This window comes from Brachyistius frenatus, unplaced genomic scaffold, assembly GCF_029030835.1.
Source record: "Brachyistius frenatus isolate BFR_SWC_R1_liver_20210118 unplaced genomic scaffold, ASM2903083v1 Contig_204, whole genome shotgun sequence".
NCBI classification, from domain to species: Eukaryota; Metazoa; Chordata; class Actinopteri; family Embiotocidae; genus Brachyistius; species Brachyistius frenatus.
Window position 1 is genome coordinate 26436 of NW_027210803.1, and position 13891 is coordinate 40326.

Sequence of the window (13891 nt, forward strand, 5' to 3'; positions counted from 1 at the left end):
AGATAATAAGTCGTGATAAATTATGATTTTCAAATAGTCATAAAAGTTAATATGACTGTCGTCTTGTCTTTCCCCCCCCCCCGTGTTGGTAATGGACCTAAAATCTGTTAGCCGCCTGCCATAAAATAACAAAAGAAGAACAGTAAAACGTGTTTGCCGCTGCGAGATTAGATGCTACAGTACAAACATCAAAAGAAATCCATCCCACAAGTACGTTTAATGTTAGACGTGCGGCGCAAACAGCGGCCCTCATTTCAAAGATGACAGTTGAAGGCTTTTCCTCAACTCTGACTAAAAAAAATCAAATAGTTTTTAGTAAATATGGAATATTGGTTTTGCTTGAAATGACCATCCCTGGTAGATACTCCGAGTCATCAATGTGGATTGCAAGATGGGACATTATGTTTCAGAGTTCAAAAGTAGAGTTGGTGTTAGAAGAACATTAGTCATAAAAAGAAAAAAAAAAAAAGCATCGAAAAGATTGAAAGCAACAACAGGAACAGTCTCTCTAACCTTGGTAGCGTTATTCTGCCACATTGGACAAACTGCATCAATAAAAAGGAAGCAATTCAAAGCTGAAGCTCTCACAGGACCGGACAAACACTTCTCTGCACAGGTGTTAAACACTAAAAATCTGCAGCATGCAGAGTAAAATCACCACCTCTGGTCTCAAAACTGTAAAAGCTGATGACTTGAATGACAGCGGGTCCAGGAGGACTTCAATTTATCCGCTTGGTTTTCTGTTTCTTTGACCGAGATACTAAAACTGACGGTAAACAGTAACCCACACTGGACAGACTTCCTACTACAGTGTGGGCTTTCACACTTGAATCCGTTTCTCTCCTCCCGGGCTTTACGTTGGTTGTGCAAATAGTGACATACTGGGTCGATGGGGACAAATGAAATAGTTTCGTGAAGACAGCCGGAGGAGGAGAGAAGGAGCGAGCCGGCGAAAGAGAGGGAGCGACAAAGGTAAAATGAGTTTTCATGGCGAAAAGGTGGCGCAGTGCGATCCCTCTGCTGCATTATTAACTAGATGGTCCATTATCACCGAGAAACACACACGTATGCAGTGTATTCTCAGCCATGGGACTGGGCTCTCTGTGAGCTCATTTTCAAATATAGCCTTCCGGAGTATTATACGTCTGAAAAGGTCAGGTCAGACCGTTAAAAAGTCAATGAGAGGAGAGTAAGGAGTCAAACATCCGTTCTGAGCGGTGGTCACCGTGTGTCAATCAGCCTGAAAGGGCATCACTCATTGCTCAACTAGCAACAGCAGCAGTCTTGCTATAATGACTCCATATAAACACACACAGATACAGAGGGAGAGAGAGAGACACACACACACACACACACACACACACACACACACACACACACACACACACACACACACACACACACACACACAATTCATTGCATAACGGGGGAGCAATAGTCACGGAGGAGCGAATGACGATGACTTCTCCACAGAGGTAGAAATGCTGCAGTAGAATGCATTATAACATCCATTGAAGTTTTTATTTTTTTAAAGATTTTATATCACAAGCATGTGTAAAATAAAGGTCAAGCGTACTAAACCTGGGACTAGTAGTCTAGTAGAACACTAGTAACAGAAAAATATAACTTTAGCACCAAACCTGAGGCGAATTCTAATCTATAAAAGGCCAAAACCTCCTATCACACACTTTAGGGATGTCGAGCTTTCAATGCTACCCACAATAGTTTACTTGTACAGCTAATTCGGATCATTTATGATTTTTTTTTTCAATCCATAGAAGCCATTTGAGAATTACTTGTAATTTAAAAAGCAAAATTGACAAAAATGAACCTCATCTAAAATGTGAAACCTGGCTTTTTTTCTTTTACATGTTATTGTCAGTACAATACTTTTGAGTTGTTTTATTGTTGGAATAAAACAAGCAACGTGAAGAGATCTTAAAAACGGACCTTTTTTAACTATTTTTGGGCACATCGTAGACCACTATTAACCAAGTAACTGAAAGATCAATTGATACCGAAAACAACCTCGCACCGAGCCTAAGATTTGTAATTACATAAAATACGAACACGATTTCATCACAACGCTCTCAGTGTTGGTTCTGTTACTCTGTCCTTTATCTGCATCCATGCAGGTTCTGCTTCTAGGCCTGTAAAGACTGATAAAAATGCTCATGCTCGCCACGAGAGCACATGCTACAAAAATGAAGCCTCACGCTGCACAGCAACGTAAGCTTCACACTCATTACGGATCTGAACTCAACTATCAGGTGTCGTTGCGCCAGTTGCGTCCAGTCTCTGCCTCGTCATATGCCGCTACGGAGGAGATTGAAAACTGAAAGGGGTCATCTTTCGGCTCTCCATTTTGTCCCGTGGTGACGGTTGCTACCATTTGTAATTACGTCACATTATTGGATACGCCTCCATTTATTGACTGCACCTCGCCAAATGAATAAATGTGGAAGAAAGCCAGCGACACGCTCACACGCGTATAATGCACACGCGTGTAATGCACACATGGGCACTCTTTCAAAAGAGATGTCCTTCAGCTGATCAACAAGAATCTGCTGTCAACCAATTAAAGTAGCAGCGAGTGTGACGAAGGCTGCTCCGTCTTCAGATAGAGGCGGAGGAGAAGCTCCAGTAGTGCTGATGATATTCTACATGGTGTCTGGGGACAAGCCAAAGCGGTGATGTTCACTTGTGTAATTATTTGCAGCAGCAAAATGAATGTAGTGAGAGGCATGATATGATACCAGCTGACACAAACAAACTCGGTTCCGGCTGGCCTCATCAGCGAAACCCGATCTGGTCTCAAGTTGACTCTTGTCAACATTTCTCTGTGGCATGCGGCTGCAATAACTTCCTCGGTGTCTCACTGGACCCTGCTTGTAATTGTATTTTTCTAAAGTGCTCATAAAGTATGGGATTTATTACACCTCCAAATCCACACATGTTGAATCACCTGCAATCGTGGCACAATGAACAGCAGAGGTAATTTGTGGTTAAGTAAAGGAAAAGGAAACTCAGACCGGCCTGTATGCATTCATGAGTCTTTAATAAACACTTAAGTGATCCTGCCCCCCCCCCCCCCCACGTTCCTTCCAGCCTGTCCTCCCTTTAAAAAAAAAAGCTCAACCCTGCTCCTAGTGGCCGACTAGTGGGGCGGTAACAGTTTTATTTACGTCATATACTCTCCGTGTCCAGCGGAAAGAGGCTGGGGGGGGGGGGCAGAGAGGGAGAGTTACGACCAGCCAATGTTGCCTGTTCTCCAGACTTCCTTGGCCCTCACCTTTACTGCCCCGACATTTCTTCTTCTCACCTCCTTCCCGAAAGCTCCTGGCTTTCGTAGTCTGTCCAAACAAACGGGCATACGCGGGGACGTGACTTTGAACCACTGCATACACAGAAAACTGGGCTTGTGAGGGAGCAGATGCCAAAACAAACTTCACGAGAGAGTGAGCACACCCGCATAGAAAGTCTGACCCGTGTGTACAAACAGTTTGGAGAATGACTGGGGAAAAGGGCGATACGGATGGTGGTCAATTTCATTTCATTTCATGTAAAAACTAAACTAAACCAACTTGCATCTGTGATTCTGTATCATATTATTAAACTACCGAGCACCTGACGCCGACACACTCGGTCCCGGTCGGTTGTGCAGCAATGCACTCAGGCAGCAGATTCTGCAAAGTCTGATCCGCTTTGCTCCAACTGCAAACCTTATTACTGTCAATCTCAGCCACATTAACAACTCTGCACCACCTGCGATCATCATCAACTGGGATAATGAGAGAAACGATCATTTATTACATATGGAGTGAGTGACTCTCCCAGATAATAAACACACACCTTCATTCCTGACTACTTGGTCTCATTTTGCGTTCTGTCCTGTTTGGAGCAGCCGTCAGCTCCTCAAATTTAGCTGTATTTGTAATACTGCCTCCATTCTCCACTGGTCCAATACAGACATCAGCATTCATGAGGATTTTGCATTGACCATTTTTGATTAATTGTGGCAGTGTAGTGAGTATGAGCCTTGCCAACATGCAGACACTCCCCAGCTGATTGTGATTTATGAAGGAAAGTTTGCTTACAGGTGAATTGTAAACTTCAACTTTTAGTGTGGCGCGTACGCACGTATCAGGAGGAAACACACACACACACACACACACACACACACACACACACACACACACACACACACACACACACACACACACACACACACACACACACACACGGCTATCAAAATCATACTGCAGATGGATCGACGTATACTGTAGACTGAAGCAAATAATACAATTGGACAGGGAGCCTATACTATGTTTCCCCCTTTATTGATCATCTGTCATGTGATCAACAATAAACTGATCCTCAAAAGCATATAAAATACACAATTTCATGTATGAAAGCTTTGTCTAAAAGTAGAAACATGTGCTATGCTGGCCTTTCAATCATTTCTTAAGGCTGTGTCGGAGGTTGGTAGTCGGTACCAACTTCTACAGTGAATATAGAGTACGCTCCGATAATTGTCAGTTTTGCAAGAAGACCATTCACAAACATTGGTGTTCGTTTAAATGACCACTTCATGAAAATCAAATTGTTTACCAGAATATTAACTTGTCTCAGAAAATGCATTTTCTATAGTTCTTTACCAGTGCCAGTAACTGATGAGTATCAATGTTGTGTTCCAGTTTGATGTTTACCACTTGTATCCCAACCTACGGCACAACCATGCGCTTGGAAACAGATCAACATCAGTATCTGAGGCACAATTTCTGCCCTTGTCTGAACAGTCATCAACACGCTCTGCATTATTCACAGTTTAATACACGATTCCTCTGGAACAACTAAACCAAGAAGGCAGCAAGTAAGCCTCAGTAAACATTAAAATGAAGAATCGATCAGTAAATGCACAGGGGACAAATTACTGCTAACATTTCCTGGTGAAAAAAAGAACTGATTAATCATGCCAGCGTCTACTTTGAGCATATTTACTGTACGTAGGATGTAGGTCATGTATCTATATGGGCCATAGGTTGATTTAGACTTCTGACACAGTATCTCAGTCACACCGTGTACAGTCAACCCACATACTCAGGATGGCCGTGCCTGTTGTTCTTTCAATCAAATATCAACTAACCTACATTTATAAGCCAAAGCACACATACGGGGACTTTATTTTTGGACAGCTCACTTGCTGAAAGTGAAAGGTGACATGACTGCGTTGACGGACAGCGGTTGGGGACAGCCGCCGTCTGTCCTTGACATTGAGGGGGAACGCTAAGAGGGTAGCTGAGAGTGGTGATGGGCCTACTTCATCCATGCCCTGAGGAGTTACACAATCACCCAAATGTATTTTGGCATAGTGAGTGTTGTGGGAAAGTTTTGTGTGTGTGTGTGTGTGTGTGTGTGTGTGTGTGTGTGTGTGTGTGTGTGTGTGTGTGTGTGTGTGTGTGTGTGTGTGTGTGTGTGTGTGTGTGTGTGTGTGTGTGTGTGTGTGTGTCATGGTGCCAAGCAACTCAAAGTCTGACAGTGGTCATGCAGCGGTATGTAGGGCAAAAAACTCGTGGTGTCATGCCTACTTTGTGTCTTCCCATTTTTCTACTGCAACTCAAGCTAAATATCCACTTAGGATGGTTTATGTCTACCATTATTTTTTGATAGTAACGTATCATTAGTTGTTGAATTTTGTCATTTTCAGCACATCATGAAAATCAAATTGTTTACCAGAATATCAACCTGTCTCAGAAAATGCATTTTCTATAGTTTTTACCAGTGCCAGCCAGGAGGTGGCGGTGATACACTTTAAAAACTGTTTTCCAACCACCATTAAGCATAAAAAGAAGAAGTTGTTGCTACTAGGCTCTGGTAAAACGTGTGTGGCGCTGGGAAATTAGATGCTACGGCACAAATAGGATCACACACGAAACAATGAATGCAGTCGTCAAAAAGGTTTGCTTGGAACTCCTTTAAAAAAAAAAATTTAAAAAAAAATCAGGTGCGGTGCCCAGTGAATAGGAAATGCAAAATTTGTTTCTTCTGATCTCACAAATATTCAAAAATCATGTATAGTGCCACCTCACGGGACAGTTCCTACTCGTATATAGTGAATGACTAGTGTACACAAGAAAATAACCAAAACGGCAAGCCTTCTGTCAATTCAGTGATGAGTGACAATGGCTTAATCATCACTGAGTGGGTCACATGCCATTTGCAACACTGTCAACAACAAGAGGAAACTAACTCTGAGCTCTGCTCCACCACATTTGCCAGAAAACCATGTCAGTCAGGGAACAAAACGGTCTCACGGTCTTAAAGCCACCCAGTCTAAGCAACCATAATGTTTCCCTATGAGACGAGAGAGACATAAAGCAGAGCGAAACAGACGAGTGGCATGGGATGGAAAAAGGAAGAGGAAGGAAGACAGGAATGAAAACATGGTGATCATGGAAAGGAATGAAATGAGTGAAAACAAAAAAAGGGGGAAATAAAAAAAAAAAAAAAAAAACATAAGATTGAGCACAAGAAATTATGTGAAATTGTATTAAGAAAAAAAAAAAGTATTTTCCAGACCGCTGTAAGTCTCCTAAGTGGATCATTAGGCAAACAAGCTCAGGCAGTAATGACGGAGTGTAAATATTCATGAGATTCTGTAGCATTTTAAAACGCCGTTGTTTTTCCTTTAGGTTGTAAAAAGTCCACATTCAAAAAAAAATGCCCTCACTTCACTCCATGTCGGGCAGCTCTTCTCAACTTCCTAAAGCTCCTCTTCCATTTTGGCGGTAAACCATTTTATTTTATTTATTTTTTTATTGCAGGAACGCGCTAATTTCTCCAACCCAGATGATCTCTCCGTACCTGGAGGAGAAGACGCACCCGGCCGCTCTGATCTCAGAAGCCAGAAAGAGGCTCCTACTTGTGAGCGAAATACACAGAGAAAAACATTCAGCAAGGGGCCGAAGCGAAGGGGCAATCGCTCGCCCACAGAGTCTTATTGTCCGAGGTAACGGCACGACTGTACCAAACAAACGGCAGCACACAGTTCGCCGCAGCACAAAGAGCAATCGAGAACAGTATAAAACAAAGATGAAGCGGCTCGAGCAATGTTCTTATTCGAGACGCCACAAGAAGGTCACGTCTCGCCAATTCCTCGAGTGCTTAAAACAAGGCTCCGAGCGGCGACGATGAGCTCGCTCTCGCCTCCAAAAAGCCATTCGAGCTCACATTTTTTTGTTTTTTTTTGGTCTCAGAAGCTAAGTGAAGACGACAGGCGCGCCACGTTGAGCCTATTTCTATTGACAGATGCAGAGAGGCCGGGCGAAGGGTCGACTTTGCTCGCAATCTGTTGTCACTCACCGCTTTATGGATTCGGTGATTACGTTTACATGCGCGCTATAACCGCATTACAGTGGATAATCAGACTAAACTCTCAGGTCACTGCTGCGGATGTGCCGATATGCCGGTAAAATATTTCTGTCTGTATTTATGGGATCAAGTTGGTGAAACGCTCTCGGCTTTAACTGAGAAAGAACATTTTTCTTAGGCCGCAATGCTGCGCAGCTGGCTGAGAACACTTTTGGAAACCAGCGCTCTCCCGTTTGTTTAATCGAGGGGAAGTTACTCCCAGTTTGTTATTCAAGACATCCAGAATTTTCTTTGTACTTCCATCCAAAAAAAACAAAAAAACATCCAACAAATATCAGCTGGCAAAAAAAACAAAAAAACCACTCTTTTGAAACTCAGTCAGTTTTGTTGGTTAACAGTTGTTGGCTTAATTGTCTGCCAGTTTGTCTTATTAACTTTCAATTTATCTTTGAAACAAGACTCATTAGAATCCCTTGTGATTTTTAATCCTTATCAAATTGTCGGAAAAATACCGCAGTATATTAATGGTGACTGAATAAATTCACTAAGTGGACAAAATAGTAACTGTCATGAACACAGCGAACAAGCACGAGGACACGCCGACTTGAAGGCAGCAGCTCAAAAGCAACAAATGAAGGCTGTATTCACAGGCTGACTCAAAGTGACTTGCGGGGACATTTCAGCACACTTCTGGCACTGTTTCTGAAGCAAAATGAAGATGCCTGACAACAACTGCATAGAAACACTGAGGAAAAATGTTATTTTTTGTTCAACTTCATTTTAACTCGTGTAATTTGAATTTGCGCCACCACCCGCCATGCTGCTGTTCACATTTAGCAACGCTGCAATTTAAATCATTTACTGTAAATTAAACCACTTGCGACAAATTTGATCGTTTCCGAATTTTGTTATGGTTCCAGTTCCTGTCTTTATTTGACTTTCGTCGGCCGGTTAACGTGAACATTGCATTTGCAGCTGGATCGACAGTGTTTCCGCAGTGAGACGAGTTCAGATGAATAAACCAATAACACGGTTTGTGTTCATATCATGAAGCGTCGATGTCATCAAATATAACGGCATGTCTCTTTCATGCGTTTTGAATATTTCTTAAATATTTCTTTGTGACAATTGAGTTCTGTGGCATGGAGCCTTATCAAACTCTGGCAACACAGTAAATTAGTAGCGTTATTCATTTTGATAGGTTTATTTGTCCAAAATAACAAAAACAAAAAAAATGGCAGTATTATCCTTTAATCATGAGGAAGACATCTATGTTGGTTGAGGTCACTTGAAACATTGTGTAAACGCTCAGAAATTAGCACGTCATTGATTTCCACTCAGCGTCACATGAAGGTTGAACATTCAGTGTGTGATTGGCAGATCTTCATTTCAACGTACAGACTGTCCGATTTGTTCAGACTTACATCAGCTTCATCGCACACTGCCCTCGGGACAAATCCACCGTGTCGTGGCGCACTACTAACTGTTGTTACATATGTTGTGGCAAGAGGAACTGGCAAGATTTGCAATAAGGTTACACAGAAGTAAGAAAAACCCAACAACAACAGTATATGCAATGAGAGGTGGGCGATATGGCCCAAAACATTAAAAAGGACAGTATTTCAGAGGATTTTCGCAATCACAATGTTTTTTTTTAAGATATGAAAAACATTCATTTTTTTGGAATAACAATAGCAACAAAACAAGTGTTATAGTAGAACAGTATATGGGACACCCCTATGTGCCATCTCACCTCAGTTTATCTCAACTAAAAGTGGCTGAATAAAAACCGATCGAGACACCTCAGTGGAGTCGTGCCTATCAACTTGTTTTATCCTGTCGCTGAAATCACTTTTAAAATGACAAAACTGCGCAGCCGGTCCCAGAATAACAAGCGTGACTGCTGTCACTCCGCCGGACAATACGAGTTTTCATGGTCACGGGAGGAGAGAGAAGCCCTCCAACAGAGAGGCACTCACAGTCTAATCTGTGGGGTATAGAGGCACTCTCAGCAGCAGCGGGACAAACAATTCACAAGCAATTCCAGTAATCGCTGAGTAAGGGCATGCAGACAAAACAAAAGTGTAGAGACTCAGTGTTATCCCACACTCTCATGCACCCATTTGGCCATCACTCCTCCCTGGAGCCTCTCGACGCCAGAGCATCTTCCCCAGAGAACTTTTTCCACATCATCTCGCCACGACAGCGCACGTTTACCGCTGCGCCCTTTACCTCGCTCGGTGTTGGTGAACTGCTGCCTTGCAAAGCAAACCCTGTGTTCTCGTGCCATTGAACTAACCTGGGAAGGAGGAAGCCCAAAAACTACCTACGGAAACGCACCGACATCCTGTTGTTGGTTTTGCAGCAGATACACAAAGGATGTGAACCCACGAAAAGTGAGGAAAGAGAACAAAACCTTCAAAAGGCAGATGTCTCCGTGTGACTTCACACATCAAAAGACTGAGGGGGAAAAAAAAAAAAAAAAAAAAAGACAACACAATGGAGACGCGTTTAAAAGGACATGCTGTGAGCTGGGGACTTGTTAAAGACTTTATAACCAACTTTTCGACATAATCTACATGAATTCATTCATTTTCACACGTCCAAATCCATCAAGTCAGACTGGGCTTCTAGTTTTGTGTGTAGGTCATATTGCCATCTTGAGAAGCTCACTGACATAATGGATTTCACTATCCGACAGTAATAAGCAAAGGAGGAAATTGTTATCAGAAATACTGATAATCTCTGCTGTTTTCAGATAACCTGACAAAGGAGACATCTTGTTATCCTTTTATATATAATATAATAAAATATAGAGGATTTTCATGAAAGGCAAAAACAATGTTTGTAACGTGGACTGTTAAAAGTCTATATGTTCTGCATTCCAATGTATTTACATTTAAAATGTTTGTTTTTATAAAAATGTGTTGATTAAAATGATCCACGCAGTAGTCTTGGAAGAGCCCGTACTACCCGATTTAAAGTACCCACCTCTTCAGGAGGGATACGGAAGACAGTGGTGCATACGTTATCCAACACGTCGATATCAGCCTTCCTGTTTACTCTTTACATTGTAGCAGAATTAAGTTACTGGCAAAACACATGAAAAAACATTCAACTGACCGCACAGGCTTGTTTTGTGAAGCAAGCCACAGGAAGCACTAATCCTAACTGCTAACCGGAACTGTGTCTACATAACAAGACAAAAGTCACTTTTGGTATTTTCTAAACAGCAGATCACCGTCAATTGTTCAAAGGGTTGAGTGGTAAGCTGCAAATCAAATTCATTTGAACCAAAACGCCAGGGTTTGTTTGGCTGCGCTGCGAACAGAAATAGAAATGGTTCTTTTGTGTTCCCGACAACATAACTGCTCCTGAACTCCAGTGTTAACCACGCTTGCCGTTACCACGGTAGCGACAGGTGTTGCCAAACCAACTAGGCCCACCATCTTCAGAATTACAACCCAAGTTTCAAGCCTTGTTCAGGTCTTTTAAAAAGGTGAGACAAAGTCCAAGCAAGAGGTTTCGATTTGTATGAGCACGTGCCCAAAAGACCGAGACCATAATGTAATCCAACATCTCCTGACACTGGTATTTTGCATACTCAACGTGCAACTTTATGCTTTATGAAATGCCAAGTTCCAGCTTTTGGCTCACGACTGACAACTCCCGAGATCGCGGCCCACCTCCCTGACTCAGTTAGTGATTTCTGAGAATAACTCTCAGCAGAGTACGAGCCGGAACGCGTTGTATTCACTGGTTCCGTGCGTAGGTGGAAAGCATCAGCGATAGAGACGGACGTAGTAAGAGCAAAGAGTTGTTTTATTCCCAGTCACGTCGCTAAAGTGCGAGTTGTACCCCATTAATGAGCACGAAACGTGATTTCTTGCTGAACTACGGTCGGCTAACACGACCGCGGGAGGAGAAACTACCGTCTACTCTTGACACAAATCTTCCTTCCTGACCCTTTTCCAAATTAGCGACTTCAGAAAGACGCACCAAAATTTTACAAATATTTTAGTCGGCTGATTGTCTCCCTTCTGTAAAGCTGCGCTACAGCTGTGCCGAACATATCTCAACATAACGATGTTACATCATCGATTTTTCAGGCCATTTTCTGCAGGAGTCAGTGAAACCTACAACCTAACAACAACAAAAAAAACAAAAAAAATGGAGGTAGAATTGCAGTGACAGCCATTTTGGCTGTGGTCCTCATTAGAGAGTCAGTGCATATCGGTGGATGGTGCAAAAAAAATCTCACAGCTTGAAGGTGTCAAGTTTCCTATGACCACAGAAATGGCTTTTTGTTGCAGGGTTTGAAGGATATCACAGAATTGTGAGCTTGTGTGAAATCCAACCATTTAAAAAAAAAAAAAAGAAGATGTTTTTCCAATCAGAAACGAACTGCGTTTTGCTGCTGGCTCGTGTGAGACTCACTCGACCCCTCAGGCGAGCTGCACATTGTAATGTACACATTACCGAAACGCTAAATCTTGGAACGTGTCGGACGGTCGGCAGATTCTGCGGTGCATTGCATAACAGGGTCTCGTGAAAGCCCTACCTGTCTGCGCGAATGGAGCCTGCAAGAACAGTTCAAAACGCCGAGCAAGCCGTCTGGAAGCAGCACGGCGCACACGGGCGGGCGCAAGCCTAAACGGGCTGGATGCGAGCCATAACGCACCGGGTTCCCCGAGCAAATGAGCATCATTTACGGGAGCTGTTTAAGTCTCAGCTGATGGCATTGTCGATTGTTTAGTGTGTACACTGCCCTCCCCACCTTCCCCGGGCTCTACACACACACACACACACACACACACACACACACACACACACACACACACACACACACACGGTACACCTGGAAAGTGGCACCAACCTGAACACTCGCTGGCGACCGCCTGCTGAAATGGCATTTAAGCTGTTGCATAATCCTTGGCGACCTGACAGCACCGAGGCAGACCGCAGCCCCCGAAATCAGATCACAGCAAAATGACTTAGTCTAGACGTGTACATGTTACCAGAATAAAGGAGTGATTTAACAAAAAGCACACTGCACGGCATGTCCCGTGTAACCGAGGAAGCTCAGCGTCCTTAGAAAGCCCGGTTACCTAACCACGATAGTTTTACACTCCGCGTTGCCTGCGCCTGTCGAAACCCTTCTTAATTTAGTGATAGCACTCCGACAAGACTTTAAAGCCTCTCAGGAAGTGACAGTAATTGGACTTTTAATTACTGGTCCGGTGTATTTGAACTGAATGGATGTCCAATTTTCTAGATCAAGCCCATCTCAGGCAGACTAATCTCCTTAAGGTGCTGCTATGTGACCTGGAAACGACCAGAGTTCAAACAGCCTCTCCAGGATATTCGTCTCAAGATTGATTCAGGTCTGGAAGGACCCTGCCTGTTTATCCCCCCCCCCCACACACACACACACACTTTTGTGATGACATCAGAAAGTAAAATGACACATTACAAATAAAGGACCAGGAAGTATTGACAGCAGACACACACAAACAAGAGGCCATGAAGATATTGCAGTCACTTACCACCAAGCACATCGTCGTAGTGGGTCATAATGAAGCTATAAAACTAGATTGCTTGCATTAACGATCAAACGGCCTCCGACAGACTTTCCTGAACAGTCACAATATCTTGGAGGTTTATTAAAGGGCCTTCCTTACAACAATAACATATTCAGCAAAGATATTTTGGCACAGCAGTGGTCAGACAGATTAGAAAAACATGGGAGTCTGTACTGACAGAGGTCCAATCATAACCCCTCCTCGTCTATATAAAGAAACCAGCCAAGTAAGTGACCTTCGTCCGTGCACGGCCGTGGACATACAAGTTTCCATGTACATTCGAGGGTGTGTATTTCTAAATCTAAAGACTTTTAACAGCATCAGACCCTCCTTCCCTCTCCCTCCTAAAGTAAACTCCTCACCACTGTCCTCAGGGAGCGGGCCCGACTGCCTCCGGTCATTCTGAAGACCGTGTTGCTGTTTTGTACAAATCTGGAACAGCAGAGTTGGAAAAAAAAAAAAGGGAGTAGGGGCTTGATGCACTTATTCCTCGATGGGATCGAAGAACGGGAGGGGTAAGGGAAAGGAAAGGGAAAAAAAAAAGTGCTCCAGAACATCGCCTTACTGTCTGTGAAATGCACAGCATTCCCTTGTGTGTGTGTGTGTGTGTGTGTGTGTGTGTGTGTGTGTGTGTGCGTGCGTATTTACGCGTGTGCAGAAGAAAAAAAACAGCCGACGTCTCAACATGCAGCCCGTGTGATATGGCTCGAAGCATGAAATTGGAGTGAGAATCAATAGCACTCGATGAGAGGGATCTTAAAAGCCTGTTTACGGCAGGACAGACGTCATGTACGTTCCCATTGGTATAAATGTGTCTCGGAACCAAAACCAGGCACTGCAATCATTTCTCTGCACATGCTGGCGCTCGTACTTTTGGGCCTTCCTTTGGGCAGGAACGCTCTGTTTGTCCATCAGCCTTGGTTTCATAGCCGTGTCTA

The 13891-nt window shown here is 43.3% G+C and overlaps 1 protein-coding gene across 2 annotated transcripts in view; it reads right to left on the bottom strand.

Annotated features, from left to right (window-relative positions):
• The window catches only part of rnf144aa (ring finger protein 144aa), a 30113-nt gene that overhangs the window by 15411 nt on the left and 811 nt on the right, over positions 1–13891 (bottom strand). The gene's annotated exons all lie outside the window — the stretch shown is intronic.